We start from the raw sequence: 6,226 nt of genomic DNA, 5'->3' as shown, positions 1-6,226 counted from the left end.
TGGATTTTATATGTATATAATTCCTTAATTATTTGAGACCAAAAAGAAGAAATGACACGGGGGTTCTATATATAGATAGAGAAAGAAAGAAGAAGAAAATACAAAGAAGAAGAAAATCATGATGTGGAAAAGAAGACATGAATTGTGTACAATGGCATTGTACAAGAATTTGGTTTGGAAAAGGGATGTAGCGCAACTTGGTAGCGTGTTTGTTTTGGGTACAAAATGTCGTAAGTTCAAATACTGGCATCCCTACCTATTACTTCTTTCTTCCTTATAGGCAGTAGCGACGAGATCAATTAAAGTAAAGTGGGTATAATTTGAATTTGTGGAGACTATACGTACGTGAGATACATTAGGATTAGAAAAAGATTTTCTTTTTGAATGAATGAAAGCGCTCTTACTTCAGTTCGGTAGAACGCAGGTCTCCAAAACCCGATGTCGTAGGTTCAAATCCTACAGAGCGTGATTCCATCTATCTTATGTCAAAGCAGAGCAAAATAACTTAACAAAATTGAATGGTAACTCCAATTTCAATTTGACCTCCTCTCTGGTCTGGAGGAGGTCAATCAAAAAAATGAATCAATCAAAGATCCAACTGATCCTCACGCTTGTATTGCAAATACACATTCACGAATAATCGCGCTAAAGTAATAGGAATTAGGCCTAAGACGATTCCAAATAGAAAAACTTCAATCATTTCAATTTGTTCGAGGGGATAAAAAAAGAGGTATGATCTATCCCTAAATAGTACTCTAAATTATCCACGAATCTCAATGGCCAAGAAAAGAATTCCTAATTAGTCTGGAAAAGAGTCGTAGAATGCCAGGAATCCCAAAGAAAGATTTTTCTTTTCTGAATTATAATTATTCAGTGAATTCAAATAAGACATATCTTGTTCAAGCCAATAAATAGAGCTGGGGTTATAGTTAAGGCAGCCAGTAGAAAACCAAAATAACTAGTTAAAGTAAGCATGAAAGTGTTAAATTCCATTTTTTACTACACTACATATATATGTTGGTAAAGCATTTACCTAAGTTATGGAAAATTCATAATTCATCCGTTATTTTAGATGATACTAAAAAACAAGATAGAGTAAAACTGTAAAAGAAAGTGGATTCATCAGATGATACATGAGTCCCTAATTCCGAATCAAGAGATATGTTGTGGAATTTGTCAATTGAGTAAAGTAATAATATTAAGAACTAGATCATCTAACCCCATTGAATGTAAAAATGAAATTTGATTTTCAAGGAAATTTTTGAATAAGAGATAAATAAACAATTGAATTTGAAAAAAGAACTTCTTTCTATTTTGGATAATTTCTTTTTCAATAGGACCCGCTTTTTGGAGTGAATGATCGAATATTCCCCTATTCCTTCTTATTTTAACTGATTGTATTCCATATGGAATAGGAGGAGAACAAAAGCATTCCACGACCTTCCAAGGGGCTGTTAAAAAAAGAAAGCTCTTCCTTGAATTTACTTTATTTTTATTCCTTTTTTGAACTCCAACCAAAGTAGATTCGAAGATGAGTCACTTCAATTATCCTTTTAAGTTCTATTCTATCTTCTGCCTTTCCGTATTTCATCTCATAAAGTTCTGCGCCTGCAGTTTGGTCAAGAAATGTAACAGCCCCAAAATTGAATTATCAATTTTTGTGTTGTTATTCCTTCCTGACACTCATTTTTCAAAATCTTTCTCCTGAGTTTGTTGGATGACTATGACTATTCTTGTCATTTTCAACCTTTTTAAAACCTTGCTCATGTCTTTGTCAGTGGGCAAGACCTTATTTGCATCATCCCAAACCCTCTCAAACCCTAATTCCAATTTTCGGAATTGGAATATGCCCTTTGTGAATACAAAGGAGCCATCATTTTCTTTGATCTGTTGATCCTCCCAATTGTTCCCAGAGATCCTCCTATCTTTTTGAAACTTGGATATGCAAAAATATTCCTAAGTCCCATGCAATATTTTTGAATTGTGATTTATTCCTTTTCTTGCCTTTTTGAGGAATAAAATCCAAAGGCATATCTAGCCATCTCCTAAATTCATGAGAATTGGTGGAGTTGATACTTATGCCTAATCCAAGCTCTGGCAAGTATATTGGCCATAATTAAATAAGGAAAATTGCCTTTTTTCCTATTTAATGCCAATATTGCATTTCTGCCATTTTCCAAAGGAACTATTATTTTTATATCAGAGAAAATTTCCACATAAATTGTGGAGCTTGTCCTTGCTATATAATCACTAGTTCCATCCTTATCTCATGTTCCACAGATCAAAAATTGGGCACATCATCCAATGCAAGTTTCTGCCTTCTCTGAAATTTTGCAAAGGAAGTGCTTTATTACTAATTCCAATTGAGATGCAATTTGGCAAGGTGATTAACATGGATAAATAACCCATGGATGCCAAATATGAGCTCAATCCATTCATCCTAGCTCCCTGTGCAATGTTTCAAAGTTTCTGACCAGAATACAACTTTGTGAAGGAAGTACCTTCATAGAGTTTCCAAATGGGCTGAAACTTTGCCAACTTCTGAAGTATCTCAAATCATTAGCCTCCACCCAAATTCAGTTCATTTCATTGAACTATGTGAGCACAGGAGCAATTCTTGGTTTCTGTCCAATTTTTTAGTTTGTGAAGCAAGTGCATCTGAGCTTGCTCCATTGTGGCTGAAACTTTTCCCACGTCTTCTCATATCAATATAACCTATCTACAAAAAATTGTGGCTCATTTCATCTAGCCATTTGCCTTGAGGAATTTTCTCAAGTTTCTGGACAGAGGGGATGTTTGTGAAACAAGTACCATTTTGGCAAGTCCATTTGGTATGAAAGTTTTACAGCATCATGGTATATCCAAATCATCAGGCTTTGCCAAGTTTTAGCTTAATCCATCACTCCTAGTGAGTGCTTCTTGTTGATTCAGTTTCTGGGTCAGATTTGGTAGTTGTACATCAACTATGGTAAATAGTTGTCCAAATTACCTCATAATTTCGAGGACCGTAGTCCTTTCTACCCTAAGCCCCCCAGAATTTTTTTTACCTTTTACCCTCTCTGGTTTACTCTCTAGAGTGTGGCCAAGTTTGCAACAGCAAACTTGTGGAGCTTGGTTTACTCAGCTCCATTTGTCTCTGCCCGATCCTTTACCATAGTAACACTCTCTCTTCGAAGGACTAAGCGGTAGACATGAGCTGGCATCGGTAAAAACTCCAGAGTGTGCTTTCTCCATGGTGACCACGGGCAATGCCAGCCCAAAACGGTGGTCTAGTCATTGTTCGCGTCAGCAGCGCTGCTCCGACCATCTCTGGTCTCGCCATTAATGTCCTACAGCTCCTCGTCGACGTCTTCTTCCCCTGGACCTCTAGCCCCCTTCGTTTGCTTCTCCGGCGAGCCATGCCAACGACTGAAATAGTGCGCTCTTGTGCATCATCGCCTTCCTCCCTGGTGTCCTCTTCCTCCTCTTGTCCTCGAGCTCTGCTCGTCTTCGTGAGCCTCTGTACCGCGTCCGCTTCCCCCTCGTCGGCTTCTCGCGCCTCCCCGTGACTGCTGGGCACGGCAGAGCCTCGGCCAGACGCGCTCGGTGGAGACTGGGACAGGTGCCCCTGGCCCGGCTATATATAGCCCATCCTCGACCCTCTGGAGATCATCAGCAGCTCCCCCGCCCTCTTCTACGCCTCCGCCGCGAAGTCGTTTTCCCCGCGCGAGAGCGCATTTCTGGAAAGTGCGCTTTCAATCTCAGAAAGCGTATGTTTCCTCTCCTTCGGCCGGTTATACGTTTCCCTCTCTGGAAAATGTATTTTCAGAAAAGACACGTTCTGTTTAAACTACAAGGGACCTGTTTGTAGAATTATTTTTACAGACTAGTCCCTGAGCTTTAAACATTCGTATCTTTTTACCCGTAACTCCGAATAAGGTGATTCCAGCGCTCACTTTCTCTGCTCGTCGAGATCTTTCCATTGGTATCATTTTCATTACGTTTTCATGCAGTGAACATGACCATTTTGCCCTTGCCCATAAACAGCCTCCTCCGAGAGAGAACTGTTTCCTGCAAATCTTTCCGCGATCATTTCACACTTCTTCCCGGAGTATTCGTCGACCCCCAAGCAAGCCAACCTCTTATCATGAGCCCCAAACTTGCATGTTGACTTTGCTTGCACCTTGTGTGTGTGTAGTTGCAGTTGTTTCATATCGTTTTTGTCTGCAGTTATTCCATTATGCCTGTCATGCATGCTTGTGTTTTCACGATATCCTTTGCCATGCTAATTAGGATGTTGTTATTGATAATGCCATGTCACTACTCTACTTTATTTGCATGTCATCGTTATAAAATGTTATGAGGATTGTAAGGCACCGTTGATATGCTAGTACATGGTATTGTCATGTTCTTTATGCCATAGTTGTGCACTTGAGAAGTTCAACATTTTGTTCATGCATTTCTATGCTGCATGCTCATTGTTGCATTCATGTTCATGATGATGGAGAAGGAATTAAGATGACTTAATAATAACAAACCTCCTCCGTCATCGATGGGATCGTGTCATATTGCCACCAAATCAAACTTTTTCAGTGCGGCCACATTTGCCTTTATGGGAAGGCCTTAATGCGATCTATTGTCATGCCTCTCGCCGGTGCCTCCAACTAGGGAAGGTTATGGGCATGCTTACCCTGATCAGGTAGGCGGACATAACCTTGTGTGCCCGTTGTTAAATTTTTTGGTACCGGTCCCCGTGAGGGACGTTTTGGCCACGACGGTGGTCGTTGTGTCTTTGGTAGACACGGGGCCACCCAGGACTAGCCGAGTTGGGAGTGAGTTGGAGTGGCCGGGAGAGTGTCATGGCAGCAGGTCGGTTTCGTCGGAATGCCGTTGGTCCACCCGAATGGGATGACAAGGCCATGGGTTCCGTGGTGTGGGTACAGTGCGCTACCTCTGGAGAGTGTATTTAATCTATCGATAGCCGCGTCCTCGGTCATGGGCACAAGTTCGTAGTCGGTCACACTATCGGGTCTTGGTCGAAATGGAGGATAAACCTGAAATAATTAAGTTGGTAAATAAATATGTGATAACGAGAATATGGTGACTTGGACTATGAGATAGTCGTGAGAAGTCATGACGATGTTTCGATATGATCATGAGACGAGGTCTCGGTAAGTGTTGGAGACCAAGTGTTGGTCATGGTTATGATCGCCGGAAAGATCACCGTTCGATTGCGACGCAACCCGTTGGTAAGAGAGTCCGAGGGAGTCGGTGCATAAGTTTGGTTGCATTGCATAAGTAATATGTTGCATTTAAAAACCAAGGCAGAACAGAAGATGATTGCATAAAGTTAACATGCTATGTCTGCATTGAATATGATCGGTAGTTTATTTCCAGCATAGTTTCATGATGCCATGCCATGCTTTGATTTATATGTTAAATTATGCCATGATTGAGATGATATGCTATGTTTTGCTATTACCTTGTTATAAGCCTGTTTTGATATGCCATGTTATTGCCATGTTAGTAGAAGCTATGATTTTTTTCATGCTTAGTTGATTTTTATCACGCCATGTTTAGTAATTGATATGAGATAGGCTGTTGCATGTGCTCGGTTCTTGCTTTGTCTTCTGCTTGTTTGGATGCTATGTATTTGGTTGTCTTGCAAGTACATTCAATGTACTGACCTGGTGTGTCATGCCAGTTTTCTAGGTCATACCCTAATTGTTCACTTGATCCTTCGTGCTAGGCCGTAACCTTGCCAGTCCTGTGAGTTGTGGAGCCCAGCCAGTGTTGTTATGTTGTCAAACCAAGACTTCCGCCGTCATTTAAATAGACTTCCGCTGTCATTTAAATAGCCTTAGGGCTATGCCAGATAATTGTATTCATCAACGATGTAATCTTATATACATGTATTTGATGAATATCTTGTACCTGGAATGCTGTATTATGGACCTGTCGTGCGTCAGGTGTTATCTTGGGCTGACGTGCGAAGGCCCCCTGCTCCATGCGGATCTGGGTGCCACAGGACATGGTATCAGGGCAGCCAGGCTGGCATAGGTTATCCTAGTATTAGATCACCTTTACCATTAACCCGTGATGGCCCTAAGGGATTTGACCCATCCCTGGCATTCGGCATGGCCACTGTTAATCAATAGGTGGCGCAGTCGGGACTGACACGTCCTCACCCTGCTGTCCCCGCCTTGTTATCCGTGGAACGAATAGCAACCATATCCTTTCTGGTCGG

At 41.1% G+C, this 6,226-nt stretch overlaps 1 non-coding gene across 1 annotated transcript; it reads left to right on the top strand.

Annotated features, from left to right (window-relative positions):
- Positions 1-394: 394 nt before the first annotated feature.
- Positions 395-468, top strand: TRNAW-CCA (transfer RNA tryptophan (anticodon CCA)). The gene has a single exon. It is a non-coding gene; the product is annotated as a tRNA-Trp (tRNA).
- The last annotated feature ends 5,758 nt before the right edge of the window (positions 469-6,226 follow it).

Source organism: Triticum aestivum, chromosome 1D (genome assembly GCF_018294505.1).
Source record: "Triticum aestivum cultivar Chinese Spring chromosome 1D, IWGSC CS RefSeq v2.1, whole genome shotgun sequence".
In the NCBI taxonomy this organism is placed as follows: domain Eukaryota; kingdom Viridiplantae; phylum Streptophyta; class Magnoliopsida; order Poales; family Poaceae; genus Triticum; species Triticum aestivum.
This window is presented reverse-complemented; position numbering and strand designations above follow the sequence as displayed.